Below are 26,288 nucleotides of genomic sequence, written 5' to 3' on the forward strand. Positions count from 1 at the left end.
ATAAAGTTTTATCTTCACGTCATTCTGTCTGACTTCATCTGTTTCAATTTAAAATAAGTGAATATAAATAAGCAAAATATTATTCATTTGCAAATGCTCCAAGATAACATAGTATTTCATGTTCGTAGACATTTAGGACCCTATTTTTATTCTCTACATTCAATCTTCTAACGATTAACAAAAAAGAAGCATTTTTTTTAACAGATACATACATATTATATTGTATGCCCAAACATACAGTAGTGAGAAAATGTTTGCATTGTTTCTGGAGGACTTCAAGGGATATATACTAATGCTTAGGGAATTTAAATCTCAATTGCCCTTTTCTATATGGATTAGCCCACAGAGTATTTAGAGATAAGGAAGTGGACTTTCAAAGATGGCTGCCTTGATAAATTTTGATGCCTATCATTGATTATGGGGATTAGTATACGTACCTTCACCGCAAACTCACCTTAATAAACTTAATACATTGTATAACTCGTTCTGCCGCTTTGTGCTACAATGTAACTACAAGACCCACCATTGTGACATGCTAAAAGAACTAAACTGGCTGACGTTGGAATCTTTCTCGGAAGCTCCCACCCTACCTGAGCAGAATGCTCTCCCCTGCTATTCCCACTTCCTATAACCTCCGATCCAGTACCGGCACTTTATTTAGTCTGCCTCAATACAAAAAGAAAGCAGCTCGATCCTCCTTTTCCTACAGAGCGCCACAGTTATGGAATGACCTCCTGCACACTTTCAAACCTTCCCCAAGCCTAATATCCTTTAAGAGATCCCTTTCTACATATCTCAAAACAGAATGCAACTGTCATGGTTGATTATATATTTCTTACCTGTTCTATGTAACATTTTTGCATCTATTGTGTATTATTATTGTTTTTGAATTTTATTGTACCCTATTGTATCAATGCAATGTTTTGTGGACCCAGGACATACTTGAAAACAAGAGAAATCTCAATGTATCCTTTCTGATAAAATATTTTATAAATAAATAAAGAAGTAACACTTGACCTATACAAAAAATGATACGTGTGCAGTATTGCATTTTTCTAGTGGCAGACACCCATTGAAAGACCATATGTTACAAAGAAAAAGAAAAGACGACGGCACTACTAGTGCTGTGTTCCTAATGATATTTATATCTCTATTATATTGATGGAGGAAATCAAAATATATTCTGGACTTAGGTGCTGTACACTAAAAGAAACAGACTAAAAAATACCAATTGCTGTAAGCAATTGAAAGAGTGTACTTGAATAGCACTCAACAGCACTGGTTAAACACTAGCTAGATACCATAGGTAAAGAAGCCCATAGAAGGCAAGTTTAAAACTTAACTTTTAATAACTCTGTTAAAAAATGGATTCTAAAAAATTCAGTCAGTGTGGCAGAGAACGACGGTGATTTGAAGGGGGATGGTGCCTCCCTAATCACAATGTATTTAGTGTAAAGACCCCTGTATGTTCTCCTTAAATTGTGCCCTTAATTAAAAGGGAGTAATACATATGTACCGTCTTATTGGATGATAGGGATGTGTGCCACTATCACAATGAGATTGCCCCTATTGTTACTCTTTATCTGAGTCCGGGGGTATCTGAGGTAATATCACACCTTCAAGTAAATTATATGGTACAATTGCCTTTAGGAGATGTGAGTTTGACAGTAATTGTCAATTATTCTGTACCTGGATAGAATGAATACTTCTATTGTTTGCCTATCAGTTAATAATTCATGGTGAAGTTCAACACATATTATCTTCCCATATATATAAAACTACTAGGTGGACTGGTATTGTTCAGATTCTTGGATAGATTATAATGGTGATACTGGTAACATGCCACGTGCTTGTAGTGTCAATTCTGCTTTTTGTTATCCAATCAAATACTAGAGCCACCAGGGATGTGTTAGATCTAAAGTACCCTCACTGTTACAACAGATTTACATAATATTGGGGAAAAACACATGTAAAATAATGTAATTCATTAGTAATTCGTAAGTGTAAATAATTAAATATATCTTTGTAATAATTCTGATTTATTACCCTGATTATATTGTAATCCTCAGCGTCTTGGACACTGTTATAGTATTTGGTGTCACTATGTAATAAGTGTAAATATTGTAACGGGTCCTAAATTGTTATTTAATAATCCTATATGTCCAATGTTTCCCTTATCATAGGGGAACAATCTTGGTTGCACCTCAATATGAATATTATTTAATAATGTAGAGATGTAATGATATTGAGAGATGCTTGGTGTAACATACTAGGTATAGCAATATTTCGGAGAAACTTGCACATTAAATGAATACCAATTTCGGTTGGTTTATTGTTGAAAGGTCAGAAGGTAATTTACAGAGAGGCTGTGTATATCCGGGGACCACAATTCCTATAAGGCCAGTGGTGAACTAGTTTGAGTCAAATTTGTTTTATGTACCGGTAATTTGGTCTTACCCTTAAGATGTATAATTTGAATAATACCCGAACTGGACAGTACACTGGTTATATCTAGTATGCAATTCTACAGATCTCTTGAACTGGATACAAAAAGTCTGTCCCGCGATTGGTGCTATTTTCACTGTTAGATTATATGTATTATTATTATATGCACTGTAATATCACTGGGAAGACAAATTTGTATAATGGGATACTTCTAATACGTTCCCCAAATTAGTGGTCCCACTACCACCCTCTCAGGCGATCTCCAATATCGCTACCTTGGTATAAATAGAAAGGAGCTGCGGAATCTGTTGGCGCTCTACAAATAACCGATAATAATAATAAAAGGAGCTGATCTCCCCTCCTCCCGCAGCTCAACTTGGAGTGTGAGCAGAGCCGATATAAAAATAGACAGAGTACTGATAGTATACAGCTCGCGGTTAGGTTTTCTAAGTGTTAGTATGAATACAGGTTTCCCCTCTCCAATGAATCTATTAAACAGTACAAGCGCTACAAAGTAGCGGTTGGTAGGATAATTAGATAAAGTAAATTATAAAGTAGTATTCGGCTGAAATAAGATTCATCCAGGCACTCTTACATACATACTGGTTTAAATTAAATTCTAATTACACATTCGTTCAACAAGACACACTGCTGGTTAGTTTAAAAAGGAGAGGGGAAACCTGTATTCATACTAACACTTAGAAAACCTAACCGCGAGCTGTATACTATCAATACTCTGTCTATTTTTATATCGGCTCTGCTCACACTCCAAGTTGAGCTGCGGGAGGAGGGGAGATCAGCTCCTTTCTATTTATACCAAGGTAGCGATATTGCAGATCGCCTGAGAGGGTGGTAGTGGGACCACTAATTTGGGGAACGTATTAGAAGTATCCCATTATACAAATTTGTCTTCCCAGTGATATTACGGTGCATATAATAATAATACATATAATCTAAAAGTGAAAATAGCACCAATCGCGGGACAGACTTTTTGTATCCAGTTCAAGAGATCTGTAGAATTGCATACTAGATATAACCAGTGTACTGTCCAGTTCGGGTATTATTCAAATTATACATCTTAAGGGTAAGACCAAATTACCGGTACATAAAACAAATTTGACTCAAACTAGTTCACCACTGGCCTTATAGGAATTGTGGTCCCCGGATACACACAGCCTCTCTGTACATTACCTTCTGACCTTTCAACAATAAACCAACCGAAATTGGTATTCATTTAATGTGCAAGTTTCTCCGAAATATTGCTATACCTAGTATGTTACACCAAGCATCTCTCAATATCATTACATCTCTACATTATTAAATAATATTCATATCGAGGTGCAACCAAGATTGTTCCCCTATGATAAGGGAAACATTGGACATATAGGATTATTAAATAACAATTTAGGACCCGTTACAATATTTACACTTATTACATAGTGACACCAAATACTATAACAGTGTCCAAGACGCTGAGGATTACAATATAATCAGGGTAATAAATCAGAATTATTACAAAGATATATTTAATTATTTACACTCACGAATTACTAGTGAATTACATTATTTTACATGTGGTTTTCCCCAATATTATGTAAATCTGTTGTAACAGTGAGGGTACTTTAAATCTAACACATCCCTGGTGGCTCTAGTATTTGATTGGATAACAAAAAGCAGAATTGACACTACAAGCACGTGGCATGTTACCAGTATCACCATTATAATCTATCCAAGAATCTGAACAATACCAGTCCACCTAGTAGTTTTATATATATGGGAAGATAATATGTGTTGAACTTCACCATGAATTATTAACTGATAGGCAAACAATAGAAGTATTCATTCTATCCAGGTACAGAATAATTGACAATTACTGTCAAACTCACATCTCCTAAAGGCAATTGTACCATATAATTTACTTGAAGGTGTGATATTACCTCAGATACCCCCGGACTCAGATAAAGAGTAACAATAGGGGCAATCTCATTGTGATAGTGGCACACATCCCTATCATCCAATAAGACGGTACATATGTATTACTCCCTTTTAATTAAGGGCACAATTTAAGGAGAACATACAGGGGTCTTTACACTAAATACATTGTGATTAGGGAGGCACCATCCCCCTTCAAATCACCGTCGTTCTCTGCCACACTGACTGAATTTTTTAGAATCCATTTTTTGACAGAGTTATTAAAAGTTAAGTTTTAAACTTGCCTTCTATGGGCTTCTTTACCTATGGTATCTAGCTAGTGTTTAACCAGTGCTGTTGAGTGCTATTCAAGTACACTCTTTCAATTGTTTACAGCAATTGGTATTTTTTAACCCATTGAAAGACATTTGCTATATTTGGAAATGAGGATGTTTTTTGTGGTATCAATTTTATTAAGGCAAAAACCATGTTTATGAACAAGCAAGATTTTGTAATGGTGGGAAAAAAATTACAAAATCAGAGAAAGAGACAGATAAGCACAAAATTCAGAGAGAAGCTACTAAGCTTGTTACTACTATCAAACAGCAAGATTACAAGTAACACATAATGACGTTTCCATGTGTAATGTGGTCTTTTTGCAATCAATTTCCATTGCGCAGGTATTACAAGTTTTGAAAAAAGGTGATTGCAAACATAAGTTATAAGGGCTCAAAGATACGAGATCTTGGGTTTTAGAATATAAAGCAGACGCAGGGATTTTACATTGACATACATACACATACATAGAAAAACATGGATTTATATGTATAGACATATGTTTAACAATGGATAAAATATTTAACATTACAATCTTATGCACATTAAAGGGACATAATACTCATATGCTAAATCACTTGAAACTGATGAAGTATAACTGTAAAAAGCTGACAGGAAAATATCACCTCAGCATATCTATGTAAAAAAGGAAGATATTTTACCTCACAATTTCCTCAGCTCAGCAGAGTAAGTTCTGTGTAAAAAGTTATACTCAGCTGCTCCCAGCTGCAGGTAAAAAAAAAAAAACGAAGAAATGAACTGCAGCTAATCGGCATCAGCAGTGCTGAGGTCATGAACTCTTTTACTGTGATCTCATGAGATTTCACTTAACTCTCATGAGATTTCATTGAAAACTTCCTTACACTGAATAGGGAAATAACATGAGAGTGCACGAGGCTCATCCCTTCGGCTGTCCCGGGACAGACATACTGATATGCTGCTTAGAAGTCCTTTACAATGGGATGTGGCTACTGAGAAACTTTTGAGGTAAAATATCTTTCTTTTTTACATAGAGATGTTCAGGTGATATTTTCTAGTCAGCTTTTTACAGCTTTACTGCATCACTTTCAAGTGTTTACACATTTGGGTATTATGTCCCTTTAAATATCTCAGATGGCTTTGCAAAGAGATATTCTCATTAGGGATGGGCAAATATTTCTAAAAATTCAAAAATTAAAATAAATTTAGATAATTTTGTTTGTTCTAATCGAATGTTTATAAAACATTCTAACATTCTATTTTCGATTTTTCGTTTTCGAATTTTTAAATAAAATTTGAAAATATTCATTTGAATAATAGAATGTTTAACTATATATTCATTCAATTTCAAAATGTAATATTTGAATTTGAATGTGACATTTGAATTCGAATGTAACATTCAAATTCAACATAGTATTTCTAGTCTACAACTCTGTTTAATAAATATAATATTTGAAAGCTACATTCAAATGTGAATGTCACATTCAAATTTGAAATGGTATTTCTAGTCTAATTCTGTGTTTTTAAATGTAATATTCAAATTCGAATGTGACATTCGAATTCAAATGTAACATTCAAATTCAAAATAGTATTTCTAGTCTACAACTGTGTTTAATAAATGTAATATTTGAATGTGAATGCTACATTCGAATTCAAAATAGTATTTCTAGTCTAATACTGTTTTATAAATGTAATATTCGCATTTGAATGCTACATTCAAATTCAAATGTAACATTAAAATTCTAAATAGTATTTATAGTCTACAACTTTGTTTAATAAATGTAATATTCAAATTTGAATGCTACATTTGAATTAGAAATAGTATTTCTAGTCTAATACTGTGTATTATAAATGTAATATTCAAATTTGAATGTGACATTTAAATTCAAATGTGATATTCAAATTCAAATGTGACATAAAAAGACAGATAATCCCTTAATTACCAATTCCCCAGTTTGCATAACCAACACAGTTATAATTATACACGTTTTACCTCTGTAATTACCTTGTATCTAAGCTTCAGCAGACTGCCCCCTTATTTCAGTTCTTTTGACAAACTTGCATTTTAGCCAACCAGAGCTGTCTCCATGGTAAATTCACGTGCATGAGCTCAATGTTATCTATATGAAACACGTGAACTAATGCCCTATAGTGGTGAAAAACTATCAAAATGCATTTAGATTAGAGGCGGCCTTCAAGGTCTAAGAAATTAGCATAAGAACCTCTTAGGTTTAGCTTTCAACTAAGAATACCAAAAGAACAAAGCAAAATTGGTGATAAAAGTAAATTGGAAAGTTGTTTAAAATTACATGCCCTATTTGAAACATGAAAGTTTTTTTGGACTTGACTGTCCCTTTAAGCGTTACTACCATAACAAATAATTTTAGCTATTATGTTTCAATATATGACTGACTCATAACCGAGTGATTAATGCTAACTTCCTATATTCCAAACAGAAGTTCTGCCCTTCAATCAATATACTCAATAGTAGGGCTGCAACAACTAATCGGTAAGTTTGATCATAAAAATAGTTGTCAACAAATCTCATTATCAATTATGTGGTCAGCGATTAGTTGGTCAGTTGCACAGCACCAGCTGCATTAATCTGATGATCTACTGCAACTAAGATTGTGCAAAAAACATCTGAATTTATTTATTTTTTTAATCTTTTTTCTATCTGATTAATCGGACAATAATCATCCGATTAATCGGATAGAAAAATATATTTTTTTTTTTGCACAATACCATGTGCAGGAGTTCATCGGATTGAAGCAGCTGGTGCTATGCAATTAATGAACTAATTGCTGACCACCTAATTGATAATGAAATTATAATGAAATTCTTTGACAACTATTTTTAATGATCAATCTTACCGATTAGTTGTTGCAGCCCTACTCAATAGCATCAAACAGGCAGGGATATAACTATATGTATCCGTTGAATATACCTATTAGTAATTGAAGTAAGTGGGTCTCTCAGGTTGATATTTAAGAAGAGCTGTATAATCTAACCTAGCCAATAGTGCAATATTCTAACTTCTAGTATTAGACATACAGGCCAAGCATTGAGCCTGAAACATGCATCACTACATTTCAATTACTTGTATTTAATATCACTATTTAAACACAAGGGTTAAGTGGGCAATATCAGTAGAAACTATATGCTGATATTTATGCAGACCAACCTGCAAATAGTTATTACAGACGCATAAACATTACTAGTCCATGTGTAGTTTATGATATTCCCATTAGATGTGTCACTAGCCTTTAATAGAGATGTATCTCTATCTAGGGTCACAGTTATAAACCCTTCTACATTTAACACAAATCGGATATCCTTATTATTCCATTTATAACATTACCATCTGAGGTTTTGTACCTTATATATACTTTGCTGCTCGGAGCCCGTGGCTGATATTTCTATTAGGCACCCAGTGATCTCCCAGAATCATACCAGTTATCTAACTGGACTTTTTACTTGCCAGCATTTTAGTTTTAGTAATACACCCATTGTTTTAAACACGTTCTAATAAAGATTTACATTTTAATTTGTGTGACTTTTTTCTAAATTTAACGTGAGGGTCTTAAAGGGACAGTATACACTCATTTTCAAATAACTGCATGTAATAGACACTACTATAAAGAATAAGATGCACAGATACTGATATAAAAATCCAGTATAAAATGGGTTAAAAACGTACTTAGAAGCTTTCAGTTTAGCTCTGTTGAAAAGGCAGTTGGAAAGCCCACTGCAGGTGGAAAATAAGACACTCCCCCTTCTTTCGCATATGAAAAGACCCTTTACACAAACAGGAGCAAGCTGGAGAAGGTAGCTGACGGTATTCAAATAAAACTTTGGGGCTTGGTTAGGAGTCTGAAAATTAGAGCAATGTTATTTAAAAATAAGCAAAATTATACATTTAAAAAAAAACAAAAAACTTTATGGGCTTTATAAATAGATCATCTACAAAACATTTATGCAAAGAAAAAATGAGTGTATAATGGACCTTTAACTGAGTGCTTATACAGTATCATGATTTTGTTCATTTCTTTAACTGACTGTCAATCAAGGGAGTGGTCTTATCTAAAAGAATATTTCTATCTAAGGTTCTGACTTTGTTCAAACAATGATCTCAAAGATCTTTTGGCTAGCCTTTGTCTGTAAATCATTGATAAATTGATTTTACTTTGAAGACCAAAGGTTTCTATTTGTGTACATTTGTGTCTTATTCTTTTGAATTGACTTTATGGTATATTAAGTTTCCACCCCATATAGTATTACTAGTGTAGTCAAGATACCTTTTGCTATCAACATTTTTAAAATAAGGTTGGGATATTACTTTGCCCTGTTCATCCCAACTCAAAGTGAGATCTAAATAGTCTGTAGATTTGTCTTGTAAATTAGCTGTAAAAGATAAACCCATTTAGTTTTCGCTCAGTGAAGCTATACATTTTTCTGCAAAATCACCACTCTATACAAAAATGAGATCTTTTTAGAAAAATATTTGTACAAATACCCTACAAATATTTTTCTGAAAACATATCAAAATCTAATTAAGAGAGGTGTGAATCTCAAAATTCTTAACAAAGATAGTGAGCTATCATTTACCAAAAATTCATAAGAATTTACAAAACCCTTACACCTCATCTATCCACATTACTACTAACCAACGTATTTAAAATACCAATAACTCACCCCACCTTTAATCTATCTATATTATTTCTTACTCATTAGCATCATTCAATACCATTCCACTATATTCTCACACTTATAATTGTATGGAGCTACACAACTCTCATCTTTCATTCACCCATATATCTGCCATAGCCTTCTCACTATCATACTTATTCAGAGCACACTAAGCTCTCTTTTTTTTTTTTATTTCATTTCACCACACGCCTTCATTTTGTATGTCTTTAGACCTATGTGTTCACTTTCACAAAAACATTCTGTTACACTCTCAAACTAATTTGGCACATGACCCTTTATTATGAGTAACATTTCACCTGACCTGCCCCTTTTCCAATTAACTTAACATTTCTCTCAGTCACATCTCTTATTCTTCACAGATTACCTCTCTATCCATTCTTTTTGAGGTACAGCCACTTTTAATCTCTCAAGGATTTCCTTCCCAACTCCACTAACATCTTTCACTTACACTATCACTTTTGAAATTATAAAAATGTATACTTTGTTTGTACATTCTCAATTATATATATATATATATATATATATATATATATATATATATACATATATATATATATATATATATATATATATATATATATATATATATATATATATATATATATAGGTTGTACGGCTCCATGTTTGGTTTGACAGATATCAACAGATGTTTTGTGCATTGTCAATATTTTTTATATGCTTTTCATTGTTAGATTTTATATTTTTATAATGTAGAACAATATCACAAGTATTTTTGCTTGTCCGTTTTTAAACTACATGCCCGATATGGTTTGCACTTTTTTTAGCCATTTTATGCCAATGTATGATTATTATTGATATATATATAATGTTTACAAAAAATGTTTTTAAATATTTCACTTTTGTTTTACCATAGTGCTGTTATATTCTATTGCTCTGCGGATGTATGCAATTTGTTCCAATTTGTAGCATTTTTTTTTTTTTTAAAAAAAGCGTTATTGAATGTCCATAAGTAGAAGTTTTACAATCATTGATAAACAAACAGGAGTTACAGATCACATATCATGCATATCTCTAGAAAGAAAGCAATTGTGTCAGTTAAAAAGTAACAGTCTTTCTTTAACAAACCTCCTAGTTCATGCTGCTGGTACATTGTTCACAGTTGTCAGCGTGTTTTTTAAGCAACAGATTTTTTCAAAGTTGTATCCAAATGTTAGGATAGTAAACTAGCTCGGGTATTTAGTCATACCCAATTAGAGGGGTGACAAGATAGAGAGGAAAGAAGAGGGGGGGAAGAATGAAAATATAGAAAGACAAGCAGGGGGAGGAGAGAGAAAAAAAAAATGGGGGGGGGGGACAGGGAAGGAGAGGGGGGGGGGTGAGGTCCTGCTCTCAGTGTTCCGCCCATGCTAACAATTTTGAAAATCTTATTTCAGGATTCTGATGTCAATGTTTCCTGTATCACACATTGTTCCATGGCTCTTTTAAATATTTGCACCTCCAGGGCCACACCCCCACTCCAGTTAGGTTAGCTATTTCCGTTTGAAGTTAAAATATTTTTCAAATATCTTTCCCTTCCCAGATTAAGTTCATATGTTCTTGTAAGTCAAGTTTCCCTATTTTAAGGTAGTGAAACCTCTCCAGACTGAGCAGATCTCTTACCCCATTTTTCCATTCATTGAAGTTTGGCACGGTCACCGATTTCCAGTGTTTTGGAATTAATCCCTTTGCACAGTTCAGCATCAGTAGGAAAAGTCTATGCTTTGCTTCCACCACAATCTTAGGGAGACTGTGGTATAGCAGGTATTGAGGGTTCGGGGGTATAATTACCCCAAGAAGCCGACTACTCTCTGCAAGAACTCTCTCCCAGAATTCACAAATTCTCGGGCAAGTCCACCAGACGTGCAAAGTGGAGCCCATCTCCCCACATCCCCTCCAACATTCATCACTTGCCTGTGGATAGATCTTATGCAGTCTTTGAGGGGTCAGGTACCATCGGCTCAAGAATTTAAAATGCATTTCTTGCAACCTCATAGATACTGATGCCGTCTTTGCCTTATTAAAGATCTGCAGCCACTCCTTGTTGGTGATGTTTAAGTCAAGTTCTGCCCGCCAAGCTCCTGTGTATGAGGGCAGCGCCTCATCATTACCTGTCATTAGTAGCTTATACAAGCGGGAGATCAAATGACTAGGTGTTTGAGCCAGTGTGCAAATATTTTCAAAGGCGGTCTTCTCTCTCGTGAGAGGGGTCACATCTTTATGTCCCTTGATATAGTGGTGAAACTGTGCCACCCTAAACCAGGATGAGAAAAGCCTCCGATTCCATTTCATAAGATTTTCCTGAGTTTGAAGCTTGCCTTCATCGAAGGCATTAGATATGGCGGCCTCTGCTAGAGTGTAAGTATTTTTCGGGGATCGGGCTTCGTTTGCCAGAGCGTTATCTTGGTTTTCAAAGGCCGGTGTTAACGGTGATGGTCTAGAGGAAATGGATATGTCTTTTTTGACCCATGAGTCCCACTCATGGAGGACATCATTTAGGAGGGGGTATTGATGTATCAGAGGGGTCCGATTCTCAACTGATATCCACGCAAGCGTGCCTACATTACCCCTTTGTAAGATGTCTCAGTCCAAATGAACCCATGCTTTGTCTGCATTTTTATGGTACCAGTGAACTAGGTGCTGGGCATTTATTGCTTTAAAATATGTTTTCAATAGGGGGACTCCTGCACCTCCCCTGTCTCTAGGCAGATACATTGTGTTCTTTCTAATTCTTGGTCTTAATCCATTCCATATATACGCCTCCATTTCTGATTGAATCTGGTGAATGAGGGGCACAGCCGACAGGAGGGGAAGCACCTGCATGACGTACAGGACCCTTGGTAGCACATTCATTTTGACCGCATGGATACGGCCCATCCATGAAATGGATTTATTTTTCCATCTGGCCATATCTTCAGTCACTGCATCTCTAATCAGCTTGTAGTTCATCTCAACAAGTTCGGATAGAACCGGAGTCAGATATACCCCAAGGTACTTTAGGCGATGTTTCGCTATACTAAGAGGACATTTGTCGCATGTCTCACGAAAGGCATCAGCCGGTACAGACACGTTCATAATCTCAGACTTAGACAAATTCAGTAGAAAGTCCGAGACCCTTCCAAATTCCTCAAATTCAGCTAATAAGGCCAGAAGTGATACGGATGTGTCGGACAATGTCACGAGGACGTCATCCGCATACATTGCCAGCTTGTGCTCCCTATAGCCGACCACCATTCCCGAAATGCTAGGATTATTATGAATCTTACAAGCCAGAGTTTCCATTACCAGTGCAAATAGTAAAGGTGACAGGGGACACCCCTGCCTCGTCCCGTTAGTGAGCGAAAAAGGTTTTGAGAGCATACCATTTACCCGGACCCTAGCACTGGGTATGGAGTATAACGAGAAGATCGTACGGATGATGCCGTCACCAAATCCCAGCTTGACCAACGTATGTCGCATAAATGACCAGTTGATTCGGTCAAAAGCTTTTTCAGCATCCGTGGACACAAGTGCCAACGGTGCTGAATTATTATGCGCATAAGATATCAATTGAGTTACTTTGAGGATATTATCCCGGGCCTCTCTACCCGGGAAAAACCCTACTTGGTCTGTGGAAATGAGCTGCGGTAGGAGCTTAGCAAGACGATTCGCTATGAGTTTTGCTAGGATTTTTAGATCCGAGTTTAAGAGTGATATCGGCCTGTAGCTACTAGGCTGCTTTTCAGGTTTCCCTGGTTTATGTATGACTGAAATATGTGCCTCGATCATAGATCCCGGTAGGACAGCCCCCTCTTGTAGCTGATTAAACATCTTTAATAGATGAGGTATCAGTTTATCCTGAAATACTTTATAATAACGCATTCCGAACCCATCTGGGCCCGGACTTTTACCCCCTGGGAGTAATTTGATCGCCAGTTGAATCTCCTCTACCGTGAATGGGGCCTCAAGTTGCTCAGCCTCTGCCTGCATTAATCCAGGCATCTCTACTCCATCCAGATAGTCTAAGATAGCTTTCTCTCGAGTTTCTTCAAGTGCCCCCTCTTGGCTCCCTGAGCCTCTAGGGTGTAAGTTATATAAGGTTTCATAATAATGTCCGAAGGTACCAGCAATTGCAAGGCCTTCTTGCTGATCCTTACCAAAATGGTCAGTAACCTCATAGACATAGGTTTTGAGTCTCTGGCGTGCCAGTGCTCGGGCGAGCAGCTTCCCCGCCTTATTTCCGTGCTCGAAGTAATGTTGTCTAAGCTTGAGAGCTTTTGCTTGTTGTTCTGCCTGTATGTAGCTCAGAAGAGCTGATCTTGCCCCCGCTAGATCCGCCTGTAGTGCGCTATCTGTCGGTCGCACCTTATGGGTGGTTTCCGTTTGTGCCACTTTCTCAAGGAGAGCGGCGTAGAGGGACCGTTGCTCCCGGCATAGAGCCGACACATATCTGATCAAAACGCCCCTTAGGACGCATTTATGCGCTTCCCATACTGTGGTATCAGCTATTTCCTCTCTCATGTTATTTCGGAAGTATTCTTCAATAGTGCCCTCTAGTTTTTGTTTTAATATGTTATCATCTAATAATGATTCGTCTAAACGCCAGACAAATTAAGTGTTTGGCTTTTCCGGCCACTCTATGGAGAATTTCACCGGGGCATGGTCAGACCAAGTGATTTGTCCTATACTACTGCTAGTCACGAGAGGCAGCCCCGCTGAGTCTGTAAAAATGTAATCGATCCTTGTGTACTTCCCATGTGGATGGGAATAGAATGAGTAGTTCTTGACAGTTGGGTGCATTGTGCGCCATACATCATGGAGAACCAAGTCTCTCATCCATTTAGTTATCTGCTTGACTACTCTGTGCTTGGTACTGGATAAGCCATCTGAAGCATCCAAAGTGGGGCAGAATGAGACGTTAAAGTCTCCCCCTAAGAATATAATCCCTTTCTGTGCTTCTAGGATCTCGTTCTTTCGTTTTTTGAAAAAAATATCTTGTGCCAGATTTGGGGAGTAAGCATTGACAAAAGTTACATATTTCCCATACAGGGTTCCGACTAAGATCAGGTATCTGCCATCTGGGTCTTTTATAGTCTGCTCCATCCGGAAAGGCACACCAGTCCCAAACAGGATTCCCACCCCATTTTTTTTAATCGGGCCAGAGGCAAAGTATGCAACTGGAAAGTGTTGGTTATACCACTTGGGTTCTCTATACTTGGAAAAATGTGTCTCCTGGAGGTACACAATATCCCCACCCATCCTCTTAAGATCTTTAGTTACAATTGATCGTTTCCCTTGGTTATTGAATCCTTTAACATTAATTGTGATAAGTTCCATGGTAGAATTACCAGTAATTCTCATTTTGCTAATCAGGTAATACATTGTGATGGGGAGGTAGGCTATTTAGTAATGAGAGGGCTATTTGACCACTAAGTTATCTAGTTTATATTTATATTTCGGCATCCCTGTTGTTATATGGCATACGCAGCTAGAAGTGTCATGTAGCACGCGGGAACAAGGCAGTTAAGGGCCAAGGTACCCTAGTGCCCAGGGCGGGGCTCGTATGGCGAGATAGACCCAACCCCAGGCCAGAGCACTGAGCAACAGAAAAGTACCATTGTGTCCAAAATCAGAACATATTCCTACAAACCTTAATTGAAAACATGGTATATTAATTACAATAAAGAGATATGAACTGGCTTAAACAGTGACATTAAACATTAATGTGTTACATTTCTCAAAACAGAGATTGAGATGACCGTACAGCCATGCCAGCCCATCATTTACAGATAAGCAGCATCGCCCCATAGTCAACTCATATATGTCAGCCATTATTGTCCATGGCCAGGGTAGCGTATCAGGCACGATGTTACATCATGAGAAGCTGCAGACATAACAATCCACAAACTTAACTGCACTTTTCGACATCCAGGAGCAACACATATTAGTCAATGGCCAGTACAGAATAATAACTACTTGCTATAGTGGCATCGTATCTGTAGCCAGGTCCAGGTATCTAATGTCTCCCCCTATTGAGGGAGTCTATTGTGTACATCAGTAAAAGTCTACTTTTTAAATATCAGAGTGTAAATATAAGGGGCACAGCAAACATTATACTTAGTTGCCAGATGTGTCGGTCCAAGTCCTGTATATGTGGTGTCCGCCATATTTGGTATATGGCCGGCCTCGTAGTTCTACCTACAAGCCCATGCCATGTCTATATCATGGAGAGGCGTGTGGTTCAGGGAGGCTTCCTGCCCTGCTGGATTCTTTCTGCTCTGTGATTTTCTCTTCTTTGAGCTTGTTCGGCCAGGGGTTCAATAGGCCTAATTTGTAATCCAAGGGCTTGGTTAAAGGCTGGCAGGTCAGCTGCCGTGCAATACGTGGCTGTAACTCCATCCTTGGATGCTATCAAGCAGGTTGGGAAGCCCCACCTGTATGGGATCCTGTGTTCTTTGAGGTTCAAAGTAAGAAAGCGCATTTCTCGCCGCTTTTGTAGAGTTGCAGGGCACAGATCTGTGTAGACCTGGATCTCTACTCCCTCATGTGTTAGTGGCTGCCTGTTTCTGGCATGTTGGAGTATATCTTCTCTATCTCTGTACGATAGAAGCTTGACAATAATGTCTCTAGGTGGAGCTCTAGCAGGCGGTTTAGGCCTTAAGGCCCTATGAGCTCTTTCCACATGAACATCTGCCTCCTCTGAGTTGTTTTTAATGCTTTTAAAAAGCTTTTGAATATATTCATTAATTTCTGCCGGTGCCACAGCCTCAGGAACACCCCTTATTCTCAGGTTGTTCCGTCGGCTCCTATTTTCTAGATCTTCAATTCTTTCATTCAAGGTCAGAATAGTTGTGTCCTGTGTCTGTATGCAACTGGCATTGTGCTGCACATCAGAGCGTAGCGCCTCCTGTGATTGTTCCACTAACGTGACTCTGTGGTCTATATTGGCAATATCTTTCTTAAGCTCACCAAACATATTTCTCATCTCCATGATGGCTTCCTTTATATCATTTTTAGATGATAGATGCCTTATGTCATCTTTTGTGATATAGCCACTGTGCTTAGGGTCAGTGTTGTGGGCAGCTGCTGTTTCCTGCATGTTAACAGAATCAGGGGTGTCCTTATGTGATCCCTGACTTAGATCTGCCGGTATGCGGTAGCTGTCCATGTTGGATGAATGTGTGGCCTTATTAGGTTTGGTACCTCTTTTGCTTGTCATTCTTATAGAGTGTACTGCATGTGTCTCAAAAGATAGACTTTTCTGCTCAGTCCTTAATTAGTTAATGTAAAGGCGTATGGCTCACACGTGGCGTTGTATAAATGGCAACCTAGTAGCATCTATTATTTCCCCACCGTGCTATACTCTTATGCCCCAGCAGTTCCGTGCCTCTAAACAGTAAAACCACTATGCATGTAAATTTTAATATGCTTTCTTGTTTCAGTCTTTCATGAAAATATTTGGGCCAGTTCTTTGTCAATGGCATATGTCTGCCCTTCTCTATGTTAAATGTGTCTTGTTCTTAGGAATCTCAAGCGCCAAGTGACACTACTCACAGCTCCACAGATTGTCCTCTCGGTCCGTAGGCAGGCCACCGGCAGCCGCGCTGCTGTCTTTTAATTTTTTCCTCCTTCTCTCAAGATCGTCAGCTGCCGGGACACGCCGCGGCCTAACTGCCTCTTCGCAGGCCTATGTGAGCCGCAACTTCTCTCGCGAGAGCCGTATCCCAGCAAGCGTAACTTTATGACCACTGCTTCAAATGTAGAGAATGTCCCTCAGGCAGCAGCCCAGAATACCGGTCAGTCAGCGCACCGGCTGTGGCTAATCTCCGCTGTTAGTTTTCTTTGCCTGTTCAGGTAGGAGGATGCGGGAACCAACAGGGCGTAGTTCCGATCCGGCAGTTTTTAGGCCTCACCTTATGCTGCCCCTGTCAATCAGTCCCCGTGGTATATTTCGCCTCAGACCCTTTATGGCCATATGCTAGGGCCAGCTGTGTCCAAATATGTCAGATTTTAGTGCTGTTTGCCGTGTTTATCCTAGTGCTGAGAGTATTAGGGTATCAGAGCACTATCAATGTGCAGCCATTCACTTTAACAGCCAGGCTCCGCCCCCCCCCCAATTTGTAGCATTTTTTTTTTTTATTTATCTTTTTATTGAAGTCAAAAACCAGTACAGAGTATAAGGTATGGCATAAAACATTCACACAACAATGTGTACAGAGCATAATTAGGAGACAATGTATTCTAGTATCACAAACCTTTCCGTACAATATGGATCATCACATAAGGAGACTTCAGTTTTGTTTTAGAGTATAACAGATGTAGTATAAGCGAAAATGATCCTCTCCTAGCTATATACAAAGACAAGTAAAGTAGCTAATCAGATGAGGGTAGAACTAGGGAGGGGGTGACTCTATAGTTATATGGGGAAGAGGGATGCAGCGGGCAAGAGCCGCTCAAAATGTAATAGGGGGGGAAGGGGGGGTGGAGGGGCGGAGCCAGTTAGTATGTCTACACCAGGGATAAACCCAAGAGAGACTAGGGTGTTATTACTTAATATAAATACAATCACACTCATCTAAACCTTTATATTCCTATAGAGGGGGCCTTGAGTCATATGATATGTTGTCAGATAGAGGGGGGTCGTCCGATTAATTGGAGACTAGGGGGCTTGGGGGGCTTCTGGGTGAGCCCCTCTCCTAGGGGAGTGCCACCTCTAGGCGATGTTGGAGAGGGAGAAGGGATATGACCCGCAGGCATAAGTACCGGCGGGAAATGGAGGAGAGAGGCTCAATCAAGAAGACTATTATGTGCTAGAGATGTGGATAAGAGCATAAATAGACTAGAGATTACAGTTGTATAGTCACAGAAAATTATAGTCGATAACACATATAAATATAACGCAACACTTAGGTAAAAGAGAGATCACGTGCACCCATATAGACAACAATAATTATTAAACACATTATAAAGAATCAGAGTATACTAGGGAGAGTCTAAATTACATGCATGCTCACTGACATTACTACGGATAATATGACACCGCACATACTTATAACTTGTAGCACAACATATGTCTAGCGCCTTGCTGTCAAAGCCCACACGCCTTTATAAGTAAGGGATAAAAACTTATATGCTGGACCGTACTTTCCCAGTAGACACGGCCCAGCAGCATCTATAAATGGACCTTATCATCATCAAACAATAAACCCTGCTTACTAATAGGGCTTAAGAAGGTTATATGGAAGGGGGGGATATTAGTATGTATGGGATATAAGAGACTTCTGAGTGAGCTCCTCTCCTGGGGAAATGTCAGCTATAGACGATGTGGGAAAAAGGGAAAGGGATATGACCCGCAGACAACCAGTACTGGCGGGAAAGGAAGGAGAGGGGCTCAGTTGTAACAGGAAGTGAGTAGTGTAGGCAATGCCTATGGTAGATATATTTTCTAACACGCAAGTCATACCATAATAAATCCATGACAACAGTACCAACACTCATAACCTCATAGCCAGTAACTCCCATAATTGCCACAGCTAGGCTTAAGGATAGTTAACATAAGTAATACCAGCATTTTGCAGTAACATTGGCAGTTTATATGACTATAGGCAAATATGCCTTAGCATGATAAAATGATGTACCGTAATACTATTAGTATTAATATCTCAGTACTGACTCTAAATTAAAAGCTTATATGTACAGCTTCAGACTGATTTATAGCATATACAACTATAGTACCCTGGCTATATGCAATATTTTGGACTCTCAAAAGGTTAAAGGAGTACTCCAATCAGTATATATAGGGAAGTTGTTATCTAAGATATTCACTAACTGCCTGTTAACTAGGATTTCAACCATAACACTTGGAACAGATATGTACAGAACATGTGTTTTAAGAAGGGGGTATTAGTAGTATGGTCTGCGGTCAATCAATAAATAAAATAACCCTAATCAAAGGGGGATCTATTATTAATCATCTCTTTAAGAATGTAGTTATGCGTAGACCACAGTAGTGATTCAAACCCCTGCTGAGATGCAGCAGGATATGGGAAAAAATATGCTAGGGAGGTCAATGTACTAGCAAAGATACACATGCACATAAATATACTTTTCCAAGAATCCATAGCTAGCATCTAAGTTGGATGAATATAAACATAAGAAATGAGAGGTTTAAGTGTTAGGACCACAAGACCTGCGAATAAACACATGGGAAGAATAAGCAACTGTAAACTAACAGGTATATAGACTGACATTCTCCCCCCATAAAAAAAAAAAAAAAAAAAAAATAGAAACTGCAGAAAATTATGGCCTTTAAAATCAGCAGGATTATGAAGGTTAGAGCGCTGAGCATTAATGCATACAATTATATAAATGGACAGTAAGAGCACTACACTTCTGTTAACATGTCTACAAATGGTCAACTGAACATTACAAATTGTAAAGATAACTACCATGCGGTCAGCAACATAAGGGCAATATTATAGTGTCTAAAACAAGAAGATCAAAACTTTCAGGCCCATAAGTCTTTATCCGAAGAATGGGCTACCCCCAAACTGCGCACTGGAAATCTCAAAGTGAATATTCTGCCAGTTAGATTATGCGGACACAAGCTGTATGCATGGTATATGGAAATTCACTGGTAAAATAGCTTTAAGGTTAAACAGTCTCTATAGAGTCCATACCGCATATCAGTCAACATGTGCAAAAGTTCACAGATAACTTCACTAATTTCACTGGGTTTGGCTACGCAGCAGGGGGGGAAAATACAATACTAGCCACCTGGATCAAAAGGGTTCTGAAGGCTTCCAGTAAGCATAAGTAAGTGCAGCCGTTTGATTCCCTGTCGCAGCTTGCTAACCCAGAAAAATCTTCACCGCAGCCTCTCAATTGTGAGATAGAGGAGATCTGTGTGTGCGCTAGCGGCAATTTTATCCCAAACGCAGCAGCCGCTTTTATCCCAGCTGATATCACCTCGTCCAGCCGAATGGAGGATCCTCTGGGTAAGTTAGAGATAGGGACCAGGGATGTAGCTACAAGTTGTTTAGTTAGCAGGACGGTATTTACCTCGATACAAGGAGTAGTTGAAGACCAGTGATACCAGTGCTTCAGGCATAGGTGTCCGTGGGAGCTTGCAGGCTCTAAGGAAACAGCCTCATGTTGTCGGGATACGCCATTACCCTGATCTCTGAGGTCTGCTCCTATGGCGGGTGTGGCAGTAACAGTAACAGTCGGCAGCGTATGTGCAAGAAGTTTCTCACTTAGTAGAATTTGTGGCTCAGACGATTTATAAGTGACTAATCTTAGGGTTGCTGAGATGTCACAAAAGTTTTCCTCCATCCGCCATGCTAAGTGTTCCAGCATGCGTTGAACCTCATTGTAGAAGTTCTCTTTAGTTAGAAGTGCCATCTCTGTATGAGCAGTCCGTGTCCTAAGGTTATGTCAAAATCAGAGTACAGGCTGTTTAGGTACTTAGAACTACATAAATATTAATTTTAGTAACCTGCCATCAGGAGCTCTGTAGTGGCACGTCTTGCTAGCTTGGCGGTTGGCTCCGCCCCCCAATTTGTAGCATTTTTAATTATTGGCTGACCAATTTTCCAATGACATCTGTTGTATGAATTTCAAAAGCCTTTTAGTAGGCCTGTTTTTACAACATTGTATCTTGCCTGAGGAAACGGCTATAGCAGTAAGGCCGAGAAACACGTTGCAAAGCTAATTAAATTTGTTTTTACTTTTCCAACAAAACATGGATGTGTCTTTTCGCTTTTTGATCACTATTTAAGTGTTCTCTTAAGTGACACCAACTGCAACAAAAGTATCCATCTGTTTAAGCCGCTATTCAAGCTTTAGCCTATGACGGGTATCGGAGATCGTAATAGACACCGGAGGTGACGTACCACCCATTGGCCAAGGCGAATTGTTTGCTGCAGATGCCCAGAAAACTTCTCTGCTATTCCAACGGAGACCGAGGTTACTGAGAGCTGACTGCTGTTAAACGTCAGCCTGCCTGTTTGCACCTTTTTTTGCTAAAAGTGGCTGTACACTTGTGAGTACCTGTTCATCTTTTGATCCACATTTTTCCATATTGATTGAAATTACAACACCATGAGGCACTCTCTTTCTGCTTTTCATTTTTAGATGTACTTATACACCATTGGTTTCAAGAGGAGCTGCTTTCTTTGTTATTGACCATTTTTTTCTAAGGACAATATCATATATATATATATATATATATATATTTATTTTTTTTATATATTTTTCTGTTTATAACTTTAACATTTTTGTCCTTTTGTATACAGTCAAATTCACACAACATTGTTATACACAAATTACCATTACATATATTTTTTTTTGGGGGGGTACAGTCCCAAGACATCCTTTATACTTAACACATTCCTTACTATTTATGATTTTTTTTTTTTAGAATTTTTTTTTTTTATTATTTGTCTTCTCCATTAACTTCTATCGGGAATACGTGAACTATAACATGTTCCGTGTGTAGGGATGTAGTGCTGGGAATAGCACTACTGTTAAATAGCACTACTGTTAAATATGAGTCTGTTAAAGTGAAGGTAAACTTTGGTGAAGTATTAGTAGGGTGGTCATTGCTTGAGGCCATGCTGTGATTGAAGGAAGCCGGATTAGTCATTGCTGATGTGTGAAGAGAGGATTTCCAGGAGGGGGAAGCTGCTCTGGCTGTGAAAAGAAAAAAAACTATGTTTTTAATCAAATTGGCTGCTTTCTAACTTTGATGAATGAAAGTGCCCCTGTTTTTAATAGTATTTTTAAAAATGGGCTTACATTCATCAAAGTTTACCTTCACTTTAAGGTTAGCGTGGTTTAGGCTCATTTTGATATTAAGTATAGCCTGGGCTGTGCGACCTACAAAAACAGAATTTATGCTTACCTGATAAATTACTTTCTCCAACGGTGTGTCCGGTCCACGGCGTCATCCATTACTTGTGGGATATTCTACTCCCCTACAGGGAATGGCAAGGAGAGCACACAGCAAGAGCTGTCCATATAGCTCCCCCTCTGGCTCCGCCCCCCAGTCATTCGACCGACGGTTAGGAGAAAAAGGAGAAACTATAGGGTGCCGTGGTGACTGTAGTGTATAAAGAAAAAAATAAATTTTTCAAACCTGATTAAAAAACCAGGGCGGGCGGTGGACCGGACACACCGTTGGAGAAAGTAATTTATCAGGTAAGCATAAATTCTGTTTTTTCCAACATTGGTGTGTCCGGTCCACGGCGTCATCCATTACTTGTGGGAACCAATACCGCTGCCTTACATATCTGATCAACAGAAGCCTCGTTCTTGAAGGCCCATGTGGAAGCCACAGCCCTAGTAGAGTGAGCTGTGATTCGTTCAGGAGGCTGCCGTCCGGAAGTCTCATAAGCCAATCGGATGATGCTTTTCAGCCAGAAAGAAAGAGAGGTAGCACTAGCTTTTTGTCCTCTCCTCTTACCAGAATAAACGACAAACAAAGAAGAAGTTTGTCTGAAATCCTTTGTTGCTTCTAAATAGAACTTTAAAGCACGGACTACATCTAAATTGTGTAACAAACGTTCCTTCTTTGAAAATGGATTCGGACACAAAGAAGGAACAACTATTTCCTGGTTAATATTCTTGTTGGAAACAACGTTTGGAAGAAAACCAGGCTTGGTACGCAAAACTACCTTATCTGAATGGAACACCAGATAGGGTGGATAACAGTGCAAAGCAGATAGTTCAGAAACTCTTCTAGCAGAAGAAATAACAACCAAAAACAGAACTTTCCAAGATAGTAACTTGATATCTATGGATTGTAAGGGTTCAAACGGAACCCCTTGAAGAACTGAAAGAACTAAATTTAGACTCCAAGGAGGAGTCAAGGGTCTGTAAACAGGCTTGATTCCTACCAAAGCCTGTACAAAAACTTGTACATCTGGCACAGTGTAACAAGACAGATAAAGCAGAAATCTGTCCTTTTAAAGAACTTGCTGACAATCCCTTATCCAAACCTTCTTGAGAAAGGAGAGGATCTTAGGAATTTTAATCTTACTCCAGGAGAATACTTTGGATTCACACCAACAGATAAATCTTTTCCATATTTTATGGTAAATCTTTCTAGTCACAGGTTTTCTGGCTTGGACCAGAGTATCTATCACTGAATCTGAAAACCCACGCTTGGATAAAATCAAACGTTCAATTTCCAAGCAGTCAGCTGCAGAGAAACTAGATTTGGATGTTCGAATGGACCTTGTACTAGAAGATCCTGTCTCAAAGGTAGCTTCCATGGTGGAGCCGATGACATATTCACCAGGTCTGCATACCAAGTCCTGCGCGGCCACGCAGGAGCTATCAGAATCACAGAGGCCTTCTCCTGTTTGATCCTGGCTACAAGCCTGGGAAGGAGAGGGAACGGTGGAAACGCATAAGCTAGGTTGAATGACCAAGGCGCCACTAATGCATCCACTAGAGTCGCCTTGGGATCCCTGGATCTGGACCCGTAGCAAGGAACCTTGAAGTTCTGATGGGACTCCATCAGATCCATGTCTGGAATGCCCCATAATTGAGTCAACTGGGCAAACACCTCCGGGCGGAGTTCCCACTCCACCGGATGGAAAGTCTGACGATTCAGATAATCCGCCTCCCAATTGTCTACTCCTGGGATGTGGATTGCAGATAGGTGGCAGGAGTGATCCTCCGCCCATTTGATGATTTTGGATACCTCTCTTATCGCCAAGGAACTCCTTGTTCCCTCCTGATGGTTGATGTAAGCTACAGTCGTCATGTTGTCTGACTGGAATCTTATGAATCCGGCCTTCGCTAGATGAGGCCAAGCCCGGAGAGCATTGAATATCGCTCTCAGTTCCAGGATGTTGATCGGGAGAAGAGACTCTTCCCGAGACCATAAACCCTGAGCTTTCAGGGAATCCCAGACCGCGCCCCAGCCTAATAGACTGGCGACGGTCGTGACAATGACCTACTCTGGTCTGTTAGAATCTTTGGAGACAAGTCTGTATAGTCCCCGTTCCACTGCTTGAGCATGCACAGTTGTAATGGTCCATTGCTGCAACCATCAACCCTACTACTTCCATGTACTGAGCTATGGAAGGCTGCAGAATAGGGTGAAGAACTTGACAAGCGTTTAGAGGCTTTGACTTTCTGACTTCTGTCAGGAAGATCTTCATTTCTAAAGAATCTATTATTGTTCCCAAAAAGGGAACTCTTGTCGACGGAGACAGGGAACACTTTTCTACGTTCACCTTCCACCCGTGAGATCTGAGAAAGGCTAGAACAATGTCTGTATGAGCCTTTGCTTTGGAAAGAGACAACGCTTGGATTAGAATGCCGTCCAGATAAGGTGCCACTGCAATACCCCTTGGTCTTAGAACCGCTAGAAGGGACCCGAGCACCTTTGTGAAAATTCTTGGAACAGTGGCTAGTCCGAATGGGAGAGCCACGAACTGATAATGTTTGTCCAGAAAGGCGAACCTTAGGAACTGTTGATGATCTTTGTGGATAGGAATATGTAGATACGCATCCTTTAAATCCACGGTAGTCATAAATTGACCCTCCTGGATTGTAGGTAAAATTGTTTGAATGGTTTCCATTTTGAACGATGGAACTCTGAGAAATTTGTTTAGAATTTTTAAATCCAGAATTGGTCTGAAAGTTCCCTCTTTTTTGGGAACTACAAACAGATTTGAGTAAAACCCCTGACCTTGTTCCACAGTTGGAACTGGGTGTATCACTCCTATTTAACAGGTCTTCTACACAATGTAAGAATGCCTGTCTCTTTATTTGGTTTGAAGATAAGCGAGACATGTGGAACCTTCCCCTTGGGGGTAGTTCCTTGAATTCTAGAAGATAACCCTGAGAGACTATTTCTAGTGCCCAGGGATCCTGAACATCTCTTGCCCAAGCCTGAGCAAAGAGAGAGAGTCTGCCCCCTACTAGATCCGGTCCCGGATCGGGGGCTACCCCTTCATGCTGTTTTGGTAGCAGCAGCAGGCTTCTTGGCCTGTTTACCCTTTTTCCAGCCTTGCATTGGTTTCCAAGCTGGTTTAGTCTGGGAAGCGTTACCCTCTTGTCTAGAGGCTGCAGAGTTGGAAGCCGGTCCGTTCCTGAAATTGCGAAAGGAACAAAAATTGGACTTATTCTTAGCCTTGAAAGGTCTATCTTGTGGGAGGGCATGGCCCTTTCCCCCAGTGATGTCTGAAATAATCTCTTTCAATTCTGGCCCAAAAAGGGTCTTACCTTTGAAAGGGATATTAAGCAATTTTGTCTTGGAAGATACATCCGCCGACCAAGACTTTAGCCAGAGCGCTCTGTGTGCCACAATTGCAAACCCTGAATTTTTCGCCGCTAACCTCGCTAACTGCAAAGCGGCATCTAAAATAAAGGAATTAGCTAACTTAAGTGCGTGAACTCTGTCCATGACTTCCTCATACGGAGTCTCCCTACTGAGCGACTTTTCCAGTTCCTCGAACCAGAACCACGCCGCTGTAGTGACAGGAATAATGCACAAAATAGGTTGAAGGAGGTAACCTTGCTGTACAAAAATCTTTTTAAGCAAACCCTCCAATTTTTTATCCATAGGATCTTTGAAAGCACAATTGTCCTCAATGGGAATGGTCGTGCGCTTGGCTAGTGTAGAAACCGCCCCCTCGACCTTAGGGACTGTTTGCCATAAGTCCTTCCTGGGGTCGACCATAGGGAACAATTTCTTAAATATAGGAGGAGGGACAAAAAGGTATGCCTGGCTTCTCCCACTCCTTATTCACTATGTCCGCCACCCGTTTAGGTATCGGAAAGGCATCAGGGTGCACCGGGACCTCTAGGAACTTGTCCATCTTGCACAATGTTTCTGGGATGACCAGATTGTCACAATCATCTAGAGTAGATGGCACCTCCTTAAGTAATGCGCGGAGATGCTCTAATTTAAA

This window comes from Bombina bombina, chromosome 7 (assembly GCF_027579735.1).
Source record: "Bombina bombina isolate aBomBom1 chromosome 7, aBomBom1.pri, whole genome shotgun sequence".
Classification (NCBI taxonomy): domain Eukaryota; kingdom Metazoa; phylum Chordata; class Amphibia; order Anura; family Bombinatoridae; genus Bombina; species Bombina bombina.